A 19,021-nucleotide genomic window follows, 5' to 3' on the forward strand; every position below is an offset into this window, starting at 1 on the left:
GGTAAATGATGGACCGACGGGACATACACCAGCGGGAAGGAAACCGCGGGTAAATTATATAACAGCGGTGTTGCCGAGTATTAGCAGCGGTTATGACCGCTGGTGAAGATTGGTTTTGTTGTAGTGACATTCAAAATCTGTACTAAATATTAACATATCATCAACATATAAACATATAATAACACCACTACCACCTTTAAAGTTACTATATACACATTTATCTGACTCATGAATTCTATAACCATTAGAGACTAACACCTTATCAAATCTTTCATGCCATGCTTAGGAGCTTGCTTTAGGCCATATAAAGATTTGACTAATTTACAGACTTTATGCTCTTGACCAGGTAAAATGAAACCTTCAGGTTGTTCCATATACACTTCTTCATCAAGTTCACCATTTAAGAATGCTGTTTTAACATCCATTTGGTGAATGTGAAGTTTGTATATGGAAGCAAGAGCAATCAAGACTCTAATGGTAGAAATCCTAGCAACGGGTGCATATGAATCGGAATAATCAATTTCGGGTTTTTGAGTAAACCCTTTGGCAACTAACCTAGCTTTAAACTTTTCTATAGTTCCATCTACTTTGATCTTCTTTTTGAAGATCCAGTTACACCCAATAGGTTTAGATCCAGGTGGTAGATCAACTAAATACCAAGTCTTATTACCCATAATAGAATCCATTTCGTCATTAATTGCTTCTTTCCAAAAAGCGACATCCTGTGACTTTATGGCTTCCGTATAGGTTTGAGGGTCACTTTCTACATTTAAATCTAACATTATAGAAGATTTAAGTTTTTCTCTTGTCCCTTCTACTAGGTAAGTAACAAAGTCAGGACCAAAACTCTTTTCACTTCTATCTCTTTTACTTCTTCTTATTTCACTAGGTTCACCATCTTTTGTTTGTGGTTCTAAAGAAAGTTCCACAGTATTACTAGGCTGAACTTCTTTTGGAATTGAAGTGAACCTATTCTCATAGAAGAAGGCATCTCTAGATTCAATTATTGTATTAATTTGTAGAAAATCATTAGGTTCTATAACTAGAAACCTATATGCCTTACTATGGCTAGCATATCCTAAAAAAATACACTCTATACCCTTCTCACCTAATTTTCTTAATTTAGGTTTAGGAACTTTAATAATGGCTCTACAACCCCAAACTTTAAGATAATTCAAGTTTGGTTTTCTTTTCTTCCAAAGCTCATAAGGGGTTACATTATTCTTTTTACTTGGTACCCTACTCAATATGTAACAAGCAGTAAGTAATGCTTCACCCCAAAAACTTTTATTCAAACCAGAATTAACAAGCATAGCATTAACCATTTCAGTTAAAGTTCTATTTTTTCTTTCTGCTACACCACTTTGCTGTGGTGTATAAGGGGCAGAAGTTTCATGAACTATGCCCACTGATTCACAGAAAAGAGGGAAATGGTATTCACCACCCCTATCAGATCTAAGGCATTTAATGCATGTTTCACATTGGTTTTCTACTTCTGTTTTATAAACCTTAAACTTTTTCAACACTTCATCTTTATGACTAAGTAAATATACATAGCAAAATTTAGTAAAATCATCTATAAAAGTAACAAAATACTTTTTACCTCCCTTGGTAGGAACACTATGTATATCGCATACATCGCTATGTACAAGGTCTAACAGATTAGAAGTTCTATCTACTGAGGGAAATGGTTTAATTATTAATTTAGTTTGCATACATATTTTGCATTTATCTACTAAATCAATTTCACATTTTGGAATTAAATCTAACTTAACCATATCATGCATTTTCCTAGTATTAACATGTCCTAAACGATTATGCCATAAAGATAAAGAGTCAACAACATAAGCAAAGACATTCACTTTATTGATATTGAGTTTAAACATCCCTTCATACATATATCCCTTTCCAACAAAGGTACCCCCCTTAGAAAGAATGAATTTGTCAGATTCAAATACGAGCTTGAAGCCATTCTTGTTAAGAATGCTTCCAGAAACTAAATTCTTTCGCACTTCAGGTACATGAAAGACATCGGTAAGAGTGAGGCGCTTGCCAGATGTAAATTCCAGTTCTACTTTGCCTCTTCCTTTGACTTCTGCCGTCGACGAATTGCCCATGTAAAGGACACTTCCATCTTCAACCGTTTCATAGGTCGAAAGCAGATTCCTGTCGTTGCAGACATGCCTCGTCGCACCCGAGTCAATCCACCAATCATTGCCATCTTCAAGAATATTTGCTTCTGAAATCATGGCCACAAACTTGTTGTTGTCTGTTGGTGTTCCCGACTTCTTATCTTTAAGAAGTCGACAATCACTCTTGTAGTGGCCTGGTTTGCCACAATTGAAACAAGCACCCTTCCTTTTCTTATTCTTATTATTCTTCTTGTCAGGGTGTTTGTTTCTCTTCCGATTGCCTTTCCCTTGTTGGTTTGGTTTATTGACATTTTCCACCAAGTGTATCTTAGAGGAAGAATTCTCATGATCATCTTTATGATCTCTAATCCTTGACTCTTCCTCAATCCTGAGGCATAGAGCCAAGTCATCAAGAGAAATCTCCTCTTTCTTGTGTTTAAGACTTTTTCTAAATTCTTTCCAACTTGGCGGAAGTTTGTCACTAATCGACGGAATTATAAAGGAATCATCAAGTAAAATGCCTTGCAAATGAATTTGACTCACCATGTGTTGGATTTCATGCAGTTGATCAATAACAGGTCTATCATCTACCATGCGATAATTCAGGAAACGACTCACAGAGAATTTTTTGCTGCTAGCATCCTCCGCCATGTACTTCGCTTCGAGTGCGTTCCAAATCTCACTTGCCGATCCCATTCCCTGATATATGTCGAACAAAGTATCCGACATAGCATTGAGGATGTGCCCTTTACAGATGTAATCATCTTGTTCCCATTTCATTCTTGCACGAGCCTGCGCTAATGTCTCATTTTCAACTGTTGTCGGCCTTGGGGATGTGAGAACTCGAACTACTTTGAGCGACGTAAGGATGAAGTGCAACTTCTTCTGCCATCGCTTGAAATTCCCTTTGTCAAATCGCTCAAGTTTGACAAAGTCTTAGGACATTTGACGGATTGAGTACAACGCCATTGAAGCAAAGATAAATCTGTCTTAAGATTGTTAGAGAAATAATTCTGTATCTGTTGGAAAGAAAAATCAGTAACCAGTTTGCTTCAAAGCGCGAAATCGCTTTCCTTAAGACAGATTTCGCCCCCACTAGAAGTGTGCAAAGGGGATCCGCGAACTGCCTCCAAGATACAATGAAGCCAGTAGGAATGTCCTACTAATTTGACGACGCTGTGCACAAGCGGAGTCAAATCCGAAATGCCCTTAGAATCTTACAAGCCTGAGAGAATCAGTCTAATTTCTGTTACTGCAGTATAACAGTAATTAGATAAACAATAAGAAAATAGTTTAGTAAAACGAATTTTGGTGGGAGCAAGAAAGAGAGTATAATGCACTAGAAGTCTTAAGAATTTATCCAGAAATGGGTAAATTCGATTGTACTTTGAAATGGTTGGGTTCTGCAACTTTTATAGAGCCTCTGGTGTCTTTTCAGTGTGAAAAGCACCCCTGTATAGAGTCTTTCCAGATCGGTTTGAATTCTGGCCGTTAGATCGCGCCCATACGCGATTCAACGAACCAGATCAATCCTAGAGAGTCTGTTGGGATATTTAAATTCCCGTCCTCCCATCTAACCGTTAGATGATCCATCTATGGTACAGATCGCACCCCTTAGATCCTTGACCGTTGGGAAGGGACACAACCCAATGGATCGCACCCACTGACCGTTGGAGCACTGGGCCCGCTGGGCCGACCGTTGTGCTCGAATCAAAGCCCAACCCAATCGAACTATTCGACACTGGGCTTGGGCTTGATGGGCCTTTGAACTATTCGGCCCACTCACTAGACCGATCCACAATCGTCTAGATCCAACGGTCCAGATCAGATCTAGAAAAATTAAAGGCTCCAATCGCTCCTCGCTACGATGCGGCATGCGAAGTGCAAAGTGCGCCTAAAAAAGCGCCACTATGCGCCCTATAGCCCATTGCCCACGCCGCGCGTGCGTGTGCGCGTGCGCGTGCGCGAACGGTGCGTTGCACCGTCCCGCGGGTCCAACCATGGGTTCAACCCAATGTGCAAACTTAAAGAAAATATTTTCCAAAAATTGTTTTGACCAAAAACACTTGATTTTGAAAAATCTTTAACAAAAAGCACTCAATCTCATTGATGATATACCGGGTAAGAACCTATCTTTAGCGGCAATCTTTTAAGACCGTCCGTAAAAATGTACTTTTTTGTAGTGCTCTAAATTGTAGAAAGAATTTTTATTTTCCCAAGAATAAATTTTCCAACGGAAATGTTTTTCTTGCAAGCCTAAGTGGAGAAGGAGAGGAGAGTCGGTGGGAGAGGTGTTTCATGGCATGAAATAAGTAACGAAAAGGGAAATTGGGGAAATATAAGGAAACGAAAAATCTATACCGACGGTCTTTTGGTATAAACAGTTACTGGGTGTTCTTTCGTACCCGCCGCTAAATGCAATTAGGACGGTAATACCTGTTGCCAGATTTATTTATTTTTAATCAGATTTGATGACAAAGCTTCCATGCTTGCAGTTTGATTGTGACCACTGGTAAATATTAGCTTTTTGGGCCGGTTTTTCAAGACCACCGGTAAAAGTTTGCTAAGTAAAAGCCTTATTTCTTTTAGTTAATGCAACAATACCCATCTCATTGCAGCTTTGGCCTTCAAATCTCATAGTTATCTTTAATCGGTCAAGAGAGAGAGAGGTTGCTTGCTAAGATGGTGCTAAGTAAACCTGTTCTTACCGAAAAATCATGAATCCCAAGGCCCCCTTGCCCCCCTAGGCTCCATATGATAGCGAATGAGACAAGGTTAGACATTGCTTTGAGACTTCATAGACTCAGCCTTATATTTCCCTAAAATTTTAGTCTCATATCGCTTCTAAAGAGTTTTACCACAGAAATTCCCAACCTATATAACCCTATACATGCCCAATATCTAGACACCTACTTTAATTCAAGTACACCGATATGCTGGAATTCACATCTTATAGACTTCATATCTTTCAAGTTTTTGGCCAAAATTTCAAATACGAAGGCAATGTTGGTAGGCTATATATAAGCTTTATATAAGGGTTGAAGCTGAGAATTGCATCCCCATGCCCCCGGCCATTAGAGGTAAGATCACTTTTAATTTCCATTATATTTTCTGGTATATTTTTATGCATTAGAGTATTTTAATTTTCTTACATTTAGAATCCATCAGTTCTCAAAACCTCGACATTCAGTTCCTTTTTTGTGTTCCAATAGGACACAGTCACAATCAAATAGATCATTTTCAACCATCTATTTTGAAGAGAAATCCAACATTCTCATATCTCATCAAAAGCTATTAAGGGATCTCAATCCAACAAAGATGCAACAAAGGAAAGATCCAATACCCACCAAACCTAGACCTGATAATGGGAAATCAATAAATATGGATTTTATTATGTTAACAACAAACATGCATAAAATCAATCAATCAATGTGTAAATGAGAAAATCAAATTATGTTCTTTCTAATTGGGCACAATTACTAGCATTCCCAAGGACTTACTACATAATTTTAGACTTCATTAATATTCTTCATTCATTTACTGGCTGTTTGGATACGCTGATTTTTTAATCCAGGATTTTAGTTTGAAAACAGTGTAAAAGATGGTTCATGATCAAGCTGCTGCATGCTATCCTCGCAGCGTTTCTTGGATTTTAAGTAAGAAAACCAGGTTTTAGAAACCTCTCTACCATCATGAGATTTCTAGAACCTGGTTTTCTTACTTAAAATCCAAGAAATGCTGCCAGGACAGCATACAGCAGCTAGATCATGAACCCTCTTTTACACTATTTTCAAACTAAAAACCTGGATTCTAAAATTCACGTATCCAAACGGCCTTTCTTTAAAACCTTGTGCTTAGAAGAGGGCTTTGAGCGGGGTGTTCTTCACCTCATGACACATAACTCCAACACAAAACTCCAAAGCCGTTTTCTTTAAAACCTTGTGCTTAGAAGAGAGCTTTGAGCGGGGTCATCTTCACCTCATGACACGTAACTCCAAAGTAACTGTACGTTATAAGATAAGGCTGATCTTTATAGGGAGAATTTGTATGATGGGTGGCCGTGAAAACACGTGAAGTCTAAAAAGGTAGGTACGGACCACTCCATATGATGATCCAAACCGTTCATCTGTTTGGGCACAACGTAAATAGGTTGTGCCCCAAAAATCATTTCCACATGATGATCCTAACCCTCTGATCTGAACTATCTGAATATGGAGTGCCCCAAAAATCATTTATGGAATCTTCTACAGATTGGAGGGTTAGGATCATATAAATTTTCACGGCCACCCATCATACAAATTCTCCTTTATAGGATAGTATAATGCTTTCTTCTTTTTCCAAAAAATAAAAATAAAGGCCCACAAACTCAAGCCATGCAACAAATGAAAAGTATAAAACTATATATTAGCATAGTGGGGCTTTGATGTACTGACAATAGTTAGCAAAACATGATACGGCACGAATCGAATTTAATGCAGTATTGGCTCAAAAAACGTAGTAAAAGACGATGAAATAAATGATTTAAATTTTATCATTACAAAATATTGCAAGAGTAAAATAGGAAAATTGCTCAAAAACACATTTAATCAGAGAAGCAAGATTCGTACCTGAAGTTGGGGATTCGCGAATCCGAATCGTTATTCGATTCGAATCCCCGATTCTGGGGAACCCCGATTCCTAATTTTGGGAACCCCAATTCCCAATTTATGGGAACCCCGATTCCCAGGCGATTTCCTGCGAATCCCCAGTGAATCCCAACTCCCCACGACTCTCAGGGATTCCCCGGCGAATCCCCGACGATTCCCCGACGAATCCCCTGCGAATCCTCGTCGACTCTCTGGCAAACTCACGATTCCCGCTTCCCACCATCCCAGGAGCCTTCGATTCCCGCTTTCGAATCCCGAATCGAATCCCGCTTTCGATTCCCGCCTTGGCAACCTTGAATTTAATAGGTTCAAAACGTTTTAAAAATGCGTTTTAAACATTTTCCTTAAAAACAAAGTTTTTTCTGTCATAAAAAGTTTTAACTGAAGTACTAAATGATGGACCTACAAAACACTTTTTTTTTTTTTGAAAAAAAAGAAAATTCCATTTAAAACTAAGTTTTGTTAACTATGGACATCCCTTTGCACACTAAACTAAGAATGCCACAACAATGTATGCTAGGTAGGTTTTAGCATAGATAGGTTTCCTATTACCCTTCCTAGGTTCAAAGCCATTATATTTTCAATAATCAATTGTGCGATAACTTTTGGAGTCAGGGCACCAACATTGGCCATCAGTGGAATAATTACATGTACGTGTGAAACTCTAAGAGCTAATTAGAGTTCTACTGTGTGTGGAACTCTAAGAGGTATTTTTCTATAAATAAGTGGTTGGTCTTGCTATGTAACTGGCCAAGGAGATCTCCCCAACTAGAGATCAAGCAAACAAGAAAGGCAGTAGAAGATCCAGCCCCATGGCCAATTGAGATAAGTTCTTAATCATTGTTTATGTTCTACTTTATTTATTTGCATGGTTAGATCCGTTTAGATTAATAGATATATTATTAACCTATTGCATGTGTGATCATTGCATTACTAGATGTTATTTGAATGCCTTGATCCTAGGTTTTACATATTTTACTACTAGGTAGGTGTTTTTTGTTGGTCTTGAGGTGCATCTAGTTGTGCAGTACCCCTACTAGAAGAGGCGATGACATGACACCTCAGCAGCTGTGATTTGAGCCATTAGTGTAGCAATCTCGGCATCTTTCTCTACCATATGTGTTTTTTTTTTCATAGTTAGGGTGCAAGTTTTACATATTTGGAGTCCCACCTGAAAAAGGAAGAGAATAGTGGTTTCAAATTTCAATATGCAAGTAAAACCCAACTTTAAAACCATAGATTCAACGTAGATGGGACTTGCTAGAGGAATCATAGGTTCTATATTCCTTTTGAACCTTAAATATATAGTACAACAGTCATGCCACTAGGGCTAACTTGTGGTCAATAGTCAGGTTTTTAGTCCTAGGGAGAGTTCTTACTCCATTGGCACTCTTAGAACAATCAAAAGTGAGGTTTAAGTTAGAAGAAAACTCATGTCTACCTTCTTTGATACTTTTTTACCGAGAAAAATTAAGTTAAAAAAATAGAATAAGTCTCCAGAGTAATCAGAGTGTAACCCTAAAGAAAACGCAATTGTGTTGCTCTTTTATTTGGTAAGAGAAATGATTTTCAGCTAGATGCCTTAAAATATGAGAAACTGGGGTGTAAAATGAGAATTGATTTTCACAGTATGGAAGTATTCAATGATTCCAAAAGAAATATAATGGAACATGAGTTATGAAGCCTTAAAAATATATGAAGAGTGTCTTTGATTATCGTTTTCTTTTAGTAAGAAAAAAGAAAAATACCAGAGGAGAGGTCATATTATAATCAGTAGTAAACTCGAAACCATCTTAATTAAATTATGACTTAATCCCTAAGGCCCTGTTTGTTTGAGATTGTGACAACAGATTGTATGCCCTAAACCGATTATTGGACTTAAAATTAAACCTATTTTTTACTCCAATAATCGGTTTAGGGCTTACAATCGGTTGGCACAATCTCAAACGAACAGGGCCTAAGGCTAATCACCACAACTTGAAGTTGAAAGCCTTGGGTGTGAATTGGAACATATTAAAAATGAAAAATGCTTACAAGAAAGAGATTTTTATGGTCCTTCCTAAAAGAGATTCATTGTGCCCCAATTTTGCCTTTGACTGCCTCCCATGGGGCTGTGGCCAAATGCTGAGAACACCTTGATCAAATGATCCATTTCCCTTGATCCATCAAGCCTCGATCAATCATCGTTTAGGTTTTGACACAATGAAAAGCAAAACTATTGATTTTTGTAGTCCTTTATCTAAGGATGTGCCCTGTTCGGGATGGGACCAAGACCATGCGGATCGCCTCATGATGTTCTACAAGATAAACGGTCTTGATCTAATAGGCATGCCCCCATATGCCCTTTGTAGGACCCAAAAATTGCCTTCTACCGTTGATCGTAAAAGTGATTTTCTTCTCAAAGTAAAAAATGCTTATACATATGAAAGTCACTTTTACATTCCTTTCTCAATAGACTTGTTGGGCCTACATCTTATTTATATGGTTTAGCATCGATCCCTACTAGTCTAGACTTGGAGATCTCCTTATGCGGTTTAATTTAAAAGAACTCTATGCATTGACTTGGAATAAGGTTTGTTTGATGAGAAATATTGAAGTGGATATGCCACATTTCATTATACATCGTATGAACTGTGAATATAATAAAGTTGCTTCCTTGTTGACTTGAACATGGTATCCCGTACATATCTGGACTCAAGGATTCAATCAAGCCATCATTCTTTAAAATAACTATGTTTGACTGATTTTACATTAAAATCCACGTACACATTGCAGTAAATAAATTGAAAGAAAACATGAAGAAAATAGAGCAACATATCAACACAATAAGAACATAGAGATATATATCTGGTTCGATAACGTTGGAATAGTCTCCTTCCACTATCAATTGAAGGGATGAATTCTCCATAGCCCATTTTAAGCCCCAGAAAAGAGCTTTAGCCTCCGCTTCATTTGAATTGCAAGTGCTGACGGGACCCAAAAACTCATCCACTCCCTTCTGAATCACAAATCAGCCCTCCTATCCCCCGGGCCCAGGTTTCCCTCTTGCACTACCATCAAAATTAAGTTGTTTGCAATCAACCGGTGGGAGGACCCATCGAGGGGAGGGTCGGTCTATAACTTTTCTCTCCCAAATGTTTGATCGCCAATGCCGGATTATATCCGAATTGTGGAATAGGGTGCTAATGTGTGCTCCTATTTCACCCAAACCACCAAATCATTCTTGATCTCTTTCAATATTCTCCCTGATGGGACATAAATACGGCGCTACTCCCAAATCTCGCCACGTGTCGTCCATGCACCAATGGGGCCTAACCATCATGAAGAAAGGTGCTGATAAACGGCAAGACCATACGATTACGACACGTGTCACCTTCTCGCCGTCCAAGCCTCATCATCACAAATTATGGAAGGGATTATCCAGCGAAACCACGCGCGCCGTCAAAACAGGACAACGGCCCAATCCTGCAAATGAAGGTTTTCTCTCCATAATGATGAAAAGGTCTGCACGCCACCCCTTAAAAGGGGGAGAGAATGGAAGAAGAAGACATATTTTGGCATCCCCCTCAAGACAACCGGAAAAGAAAGAAAGACGCAAAGCAACAACAGAGGAGGTTGGGAGCTTAATCCCACTCTCCCTGTTAGTCCCCTCCGACCCATCCACCCATACCCCAAGAAAAGAACCCGTGTCTTGGCCTTAGTAAACCTGACCAAACCCTCGCCTCTTCTCGCTGTTCTTTATATTGATTGGTCAAGAATCTGACTTGGGTGTCGAAGTGATCGTCCGGGACCCACCCCGGACCCCCCTGACCCCTTTGTTTGTGGTTACAGACCCCGCATAGGCTCTCTACCCACCGCGCGATCGCAGACCCGGATTCCGACGCCATCACTCCCAAATCCTTTTTGTTCTTCAATTTCTTTCTTGCGAAATGTTCCATATGATAGCGAATGAGACAAGGTTCCAAAGGCATCCAAAGTGCATGGCCCAATTTTCCAAGGGGACTGCTGCTCCAGTGTATTATCTCTCTTATTTTCTCAATGTAGAAAACTCTGTCCGACCCTTATTCTCGCCTCAATTCACATGAGATTCTTCTTTTATGTTATGTCCACTTTAGGTTCTAGAATAAACCTTTTACATAAAAAGGATTGATATCCCCTATAATTCACAAGCTCACGATACTTCTCTCCTAGTTTAAATAGCTAGGAAACTCACTGTAATTGTCTCATCTTACTTTTAGAAACAGGAAATACCCCAACAATCTCTACCTCAACTTGTTTTGTAGCTACCTTAAAAATTTCTTGTTGACAGCCTACTTGTCTATTGCTATATCACAAATATCCATTAGCCTTAAGTAGCACCAGTGACACGCATCATTCAAACAACCTAGTCCTGAGACTCTACTTAACTCAATCAACACGGCCAATGCACATGTATAGATACATTTCTTGACTTATATAGTGAACTTCAGAGAGGACCTAAGTCTATCTGTAGACACCCAATTTTGACCGTACCCTAAATCTCTCTTGTTTGAGTAAAACCCAACCAAATCAATCAACTAGGGTCTCAAACTTCACCCTAAGCTAGGTTAGGGCCCCACCAAGGTCCCTGCAAAATTTCATTGAAATCCGAGCACGTTTGTCTAGCGAACGGGCCGAGGTAAGTATCGTAGTGCAAATGCAGATGGGGGTTGAATTTATCCTGAGAGGGGGGGCGAATTTATCCTGGAAAAGGACTTGCATGGCCGAATATGACACTATTCGGGCGTGCGCCCATCACTTTTTTCGCGCAAATCCGCGCGCCCAATCCACTTATAGTGTGAATATCATCCCCACAAATCTCTATACATATACCAAACCAAAGCTCATTTTAAAAAAAAAAATTTCATTTTCCCCCTTTTAGAGAGAGAGAACGAGAGAAAATCCGAAACCCTAACTCACCTTCATCTTCTCCGGGTGATTTCTCCGGCGATTTCACCAAAGTTCCGATCAAAATTCCTTGTTTTCTTCCTTTGCAGACATCACTTTCAACATTTTCTTTCTTTGCTCAAGCTTGATCGATCCACTTTGCTTTCATTTTAAAAAACCCCAGATCTGAGTTCTAAAGCTTTCAGATTCTAAGATTTTAAACTTCAATCTCTATTACCTACACCTTGTGATAATCATCATGCCTCTAAAGTCTTAGATCTAGAAGTAGGTTGTACAGATCTACTTATTGAAGGCTCAAGGCATCATATCAGTGAAATTTTTCAAAAAAAGATCCGATCATTTCTTGCTGGAGCTGAGATTTTCTGAGTGATTTACAAGGGCATCATATCATGTATGATTTTCTTCAGAGATTTTTTATTTATTTTATTTTTCTCATTTTTAGTTTAAACAATACTTAAAAATCTCTTCAATGATCTCTGTATTTTCGTAGTTTTTTTTTATGAAATTGTGTTTAAAGTAAAATTAGGTTTCAAATTGTTGGATGATTTTATATTTAAGTACGTGAGCTTGAGTTGTCCCTGTCTTGCTTGAGTGCTAGGAGCTAGTTTAATGTCTTTTGCTTAACATATGATGTATTAGTTATTGTGCTCTGAAAATTCTGGATTCAACTTAGAATCATATTGATTGTATTTTCTAAGAAAAGGACCGTTGGATAATATAATGCATGTAAGCTTACCTGAAAGTATGATTCAAGCCTTAATAGGAGTTTGTGCTTACAAGGTTAGCAGAAGCTCTCATTGAAAATGAGATGAACTGGCGTGAACATATTTTTGTGAAATATGTTAGCTGGTAGTTTTTTTTTTTTGGAATTGTAGATATGCAAATAATGTAAAAAAAAAAAAAAAAGTCGTGGTGGCTAAAACATGGAGCAAATTTTGTGCCTGAGAGATTTTTCCATGGATTTTTTGCCAATGGTTCAAATGTATTTAATAGAAAGTTATTCTTACATTTAATCATCAACTGGATTTAGCAAGAATAGGGGGTTCTCACTTCAATTTATGAGATCCATGGCTACATGTTGAATTTCTCACGGTACATTTATTGTATTTCAAAAGCTTTTATGTGAGAGGTTTGAGTACATGTGATTTTGAATTCAATTGAAGCCGTTGATAGGACTTGAGATCTGGACCATTCAATTTTGGAAACATTGGCTAAAAAATCAGATTTGAGAGTTGGCTTTATTACTCATGATGGTCCTAGGCCTACTCTTGTTGAATTTCATTGGATTTTGAAACTTAAATTCTTGGTGAAAATGAGCAGGTGGCTGCATATACATGAATTTTGTATGCTAGATGTTTGATTAAAGTAGTGTGAAAGCACTTTTTACTAGAGGTGTCAACTAGGAGCTGTTCAAGTTCTCTTCCAAAATTAAGAATCAAAACTCAAGGTTTCCCCAGTTTTCAATTTGCTTTTGTAAGAGTGTTGGCACTATACATGTCCATGGTTGGGATTCTGTTATGGCATTGTTCCATTTAATTTTCAAGTAATCCTCATGTCCTGTGTTGGTATTAGTTTAACCATGTTCCAATGGTTGTGTAGGGTTATTTTGTATGTTGCTTCTTTGTGAACTGACCATTAGAGTCTCCTTTGAATGTATAATAATTTCATAAGAATATTTTAACAGCAATAGAGAAAGAGGGGTGGAATAAAATGATAATAATTTGAAGCTCATTTGAATTTTTTATTATTATTATTATTATTTATTTATTTGAATATTTGCAAGCTAGTTGATTTCATAGGTTCTGGGTGAATGTTAGGGAATCATTCCCTTTATAACATATATGAGTTCAAGTTGTTTGGATGTCTGCAAAAGATATACAGGTTCTGGCTATTTGTAATGTGGTTCAGAACATTAATTTTTAATTTCTGCAACTTTTGCTTGTAGAATGGTCTTGTTTATATACTATTACATGTTATGATAATTCATGCTGAGTTGGCCGTTATGTAACCTTGTCTGTTCTTGCTTAATGCCTAAGTGCATGAAGAAAAGTATTGTATAGGTTCATTTCATCTTGAGAATTTAGATTTCACTTTGGGCATGCAGTTGTGAGTATATGTTAGTTTGTCAGGTTTCAAAAAAAAAAAAAGGTTCTTTATATCATTCACTTATGGGATCCTATTTGCACAACTATGTAAGGCATGAATCCAAGATTGTTTTCTTAAGTTACCTTTAGTTTCTGACTTACGTTAGTCTCAGAAATTTCAGTTTTACATCTGTTCAGTTTATGTGTTTAGTTTAGGGTAATGAAAATCCTTTCATATTTTATCATATTTTCACAAAAAAAGAAGAAGGGTAAGGACAGTTTTCTTTTATGTATTATGTACATGTAAATATATGTAGAGCATCAACTTATACATTAATATGGTAATAGAATATGATAGAAACAAGGAAGAAGATCAAAATCTAAATTTTCAATTTCCAGTTTTTCAGAATAAAGTGCTGGAAATCTGAATTTTCATATTTTTAGGGTTCTTAAGCCTAGAATTATCCAGTTATGTAAACTAGAAAGTTGTAGGTTTTTTTTCATAGATAGGAATACATATAAATTTTGTTAAATTTGGATAAGAATTGAGTAAGTTATACTCATTTCAAGTTTCTATGGAAAAGTGGGTTCAAATGGGTGTTTTCCTGTTTTCCGGCCACATACATTTGGAATTGGCCGGAAATCCGAACATAAAAGTTTTAGGGAATGTTTTTAAAAATAATTTTTATGTTTTGTAAAACTTCTAATTCTAAGTGTACAAGGAGCTACACTTAATTGTTGTTTCTGATATGAGTGGAAGCCCACTTTTCGAGAAAATGATAATTTCGGGCTATTGCCAATGAAAATTGGCCAAAGTAGTAAACTAAAAAGTTGTTATTATACTTGTAATAAACAACTTTGATGTTCACCATTTTATAAAATTTGGATTTCTTGAGTACGAAAAATTTAAATTAGATTTCAAGTTTTCAGTGTACAAATATTATTTGTTTTGTAACGTGCTTTGTCAAATGTCACCTGTGCTCATAAAGTGTTTTGCTTCCTTATAACCATTGTCACCTGGTGTTAACTTTAGTTATGACCTTGAATCCTTGATTGCATTATTTGATCCTATTATATACGAAAGGTTGTTTGTTTAATCAGTTGCTTTAGTTGTGTATTCCATGCTTTAGTAGTTTGGTTGGGTAGATTCTGGAAAGTCATCAATTAAATGCAAATGCCCTTTTCATTTGATATTGAATTAACAGTTAGTTGGGATATCTTTAAAAGTCTTAATCAGTCATGGACGTTAGATGTTTTCTTTCTTGTTGAGTGTATTTGAAGTGTAAGAAACTCTAGCTATTCATAATGAATCAATGATCATGTGTCATATAGGCTGAATAAGTTGTTTTATACATGAAGCATGATATTTTAATTCACAACCTGTCATTATCATATTTTAGAATAAAGTGATATGTTAATACTGTTATGGTAATAAAAGTATAAATTAGGTTGACATCCTTTATACTGTTCCATATTTTTGAACTTGTTGATCTGTAATGCCTTAAACTTCTCATTCAATGGCTTTTATTTCATATGATTTTAGGTTGTTAGTTGGTGTGTATCATTTGTCGGGCATCTCTCAATATCATCCTCTATTAGGGCGATGAAGGCGATAGCCCAAGCCCATCCATAGGGGACTCGTTTAGTCCAAGTAGCACTCCCCTCATTTATTTTTTAAGACTTGCCCAGTCTTTTGGTATCTCTCAAAACATAAAGTCCTTTCATTGCAAGGGCAGTGAAAGAATCATCTAGAATCCAACCCTTTTAAAGAGACAAGCTATGTCTCGCGCAGAAATGTCATACACTCTTTAGAGACAGGCTTTATCTCATTAGTGAGTGACCCATAGGAGACTATCTAAGTCTCAAATAGAACACCTCCTTTAGGTTGAGGACCAACTTGGTCTGTTAAAAACCTTGCCTTTCTTATCATTGCAAGGGCAATGGAGCCCATCTCTGTGTTTAGGAGACTTGCCTAGTCTCACTAGCACCCTTTTTATCTCCTCTGTGGGTTGTGCATTAGGAGTCAGTCCTTTCGTATATGAGTCAGCCCTTAGTTAGAGAGTCTGTCTTTAATTAGAGAATCAGTCTTTCAGGAGTCAGTCCTATCATCATAGGGGTTAGGAATCTGTCCAACCTTTCGTCAAGTCACATGATTTTATCCAGTTCTTTGCAAGGTATAGGATGTTGTCCAACCCTTGCAGAGCTTTGTCTCTGTTCTTTTCCCCCGTAAAGCATAGGATGCTGTCCAACCTTTGCGGGATATCAGGAGTCTGTCCTACCCTTATGATGATAGGGATTTGTCCTCTTGTGTCAAAAACTCAAAAACATTCAAAAATTTCAAAAAGCACTTGAAAATTCAAAAAACATCTAAAAATCAAAAATCTGAGTCGTTAAGAGTAGTTAGGAATTTCTGTTTTCGAACTACGTTGGCTTGATCCTCTTCCACGAGGTACGTAGTGCAGCTTGGGATTCACATCCCAAGTCCAGCCAAACCTTTAAAAATAAACATTTCAAATCTTCCAAAAATACAAAACTTCTTCAAAACCTTTTCAAAAAGATCTTCCCCTAGAGTTAGGAGTCTGTCTTAGCTGTTTTGATTGTTTTAGAGTTAGGAGTCTGTCTTGTTTGTATTGATATGGTATGTCCTGTCGTGTGAGTGTCCCTAGAGTTAGGAGGCCTCAAGTTGATCGGTTAGACATTTAGTCGAACCGATGGCTAGACTATGAAGCATATAGTCAGCCCATGATTTTCTTTAGGATGCACAGCCTAGTTACACATAAGATGTAGGGTCCACCTGCATTAGCTTAAGGCTAACCAACTTGCATTAGTTAGGGCATATAGAGAGTCCTAAAAATTACAATTCATTTGAATTTAAGCAACCGTACAAAAAAGCTTTAAAAATCAGTCGAGTCTAGTGGATCGAGTCTAGGATAGCGGTTCTAGATGGGTAGGCATCGTAGTTAGAATAGGTCATCGAACTACGTTGACTCCGATTCTTCCCGAGGCCGGGATACGTAGAGCAGCTGGGATGGACGGCCATCTTGGTCCGAGTAAAGTCACATTAGAGTTTTAGCATTCATCTTGTCCAGTCATATATAGAGTTGATTTGTGTTGTATGTTTTGCTGTGTTTTCTTACTTTCATGTACAGATCCTATACTTTTAGCTGTAGCATGCATGTGTTTGCACACCAGAATTTAGACACCAATTAGGTATGACACTCATAATCTAGCTATTCTTATGCGATACTTATTTCATTTCTTTTATGTGTGCTTATTATTCATCTCCGAGACATGCATGATTAGATAGACGTCTTCTCGGAGGTATTCGTTCTCATTTCACATTACTTTCGCCCAAAACTCTTTAAAATTAATAAGTAAATGGCATAAGAGACCAGGTGCTTGCACTTGGGCGGACGAGGTGCTCTTCGGACCTTCCAAATTCGTAACCAAGCACGAACCTTCTTTTATATCTCTGGTTATCCGTTGCAACAGAGCATAGTATGGGATCCTGGGCCCACTTCCTTGGATGACGACTCTTCTTTGTTTAAGGTACGCCTCGAATCTGGGCTAGTCCCCGAATCGAGAGGTATCTCACCCTTTTATCGCCACTCATGCTGTGAGAGGCACTTCTTTCGAGAGTTCCTTGGTAGAGCTCTCCATTCATGTGGATGATCTTGAGACTGCTAGCGTGGGGGCCCGTCCCCCGCCTCTCTTGGATCGGGGTCCACACTATCCTTTCTCAACACAAGAATTTTTCTCAATACAAGAACTACCAGCTCACCACGCCTGCAACTAGAAACATGTCACTCCTGTTTCTTGCCCCCAACTACAAAAAGATTCTACACAAGCATTTTTTACTCCATGCACCCTATTTCCAGTGACCCATCGAGATCATAGGGAAATTATTTGATTTAGTATTCTATAGTAGATGATAAAACTGTTGGAAATCATCTTTGGTAAATAGATTTGTTCAACAATCTATTCAATATGTATTCCCAAAAAAATGAAATTGAAATTACCTTTGATGATCTTGAATATAAACCTCAAACCCGTTAGCAAGAACCAAACTAAAAATAATAATAATAATGAAATGAAATTTCAAATAGAGATGAGTGGTAGAGGCACATTACGGATTAACGCTACCCTTAAGATAGATTATCGCCCCCTCCACGAATGGTATGCAATCGGGTTCTCTTGCGACCTATCTCCAGGATACAACACCACTATACTTGTCTTTGACGGTGTGCACGTACCGGCTCGGACCTTGCGAACAACGGTTGATGCCAATCAAATTGCCCACTTAAAAGAGAAACTTGCAAAGCTTTGAAAAGATTGAAACTTTCGAAACAGTACTCAAGAATAGAAAAAAATGAACAAAACTTCAAGAAGAGGAAAACGTGTGTGTGTCAGAGGAAAATAGAGAGCTCATCTTGTATACACTGTTGTTGTGTATATATTAACACTCTTCAACGGCTCTTTATCTCTCTTAATGCACACAACGTTTGCAAAATAAAGACAAAAAATAAAAACGTATAAAATATTCGAAAGCATTTAAAGATTGCATAGTAACGATGAAATTTCAACCGTTTGAAATTTGATTCACATAAGACAAAAGAAAAAATCTTTAAAGCCAAAGCATTAAAAGCTTTAAATGATTAAAAAATTCAACAATCCCCCACATGAATCAAAATTCAAATTAAATATATTAAATCAAATATGGGCAAATTTGAAATATCATGCAATGGATGAAGGTATCTTGTGGACTTGAACCTCCACTTAATGTTCATATATTCCAGTCTATAAAGATTCCAAGTGAACTATGTCTTGAACTAAGAATCTTGAGTAATAGACCTTCATATATTACACACACGATATCGGCAATGTAACCGTGTTCTATCGGGGTAGCACATTTCGGCCATGCGCTGGTCCTGTTTCATGAGCACTCTAGAGAACAAGCCTTAATTCTCATAGGAAGCGGCCCCACTTCCACACTCATATAGGTGAGTCCATCAAGGGTACCTGTAACCATCAGAGCAAAGCTCTTCCTCCATATCGTTACAGTTAGTACTATTTACATCTTAGGGATAGGCCAAGAGAAGTCTTTCATTCTCTTGATAATTTAAGTATAGTGCTTTCACCGATCACTCGAATAACTTGTTTTTCCCATTGAACCTAGTTCTTGGGATCTCCAGTCATATAGGTTGGGTTGCCGTTATTGGTGATTCTATTTGAT

The sequence above is a fragment of the Tasmannia lanceolata genome, unplaced genomic scaffold, assembly GCF_043159265.1.
Source record: "Tasmannia lanceolata isolate RefF3 unplaced genomic scaffold, GAP_Taslan_0.1 ptg000003l, whole genome shotgun sequence".
NCBI classification, from domain to species: domain Eukaryota; kingdom Viridiplantae; phylum Streptophyta; class Magnoliopsida; order Canellales; family Winteraceae; genus Tasmannia; species Tasmannia lanceolata.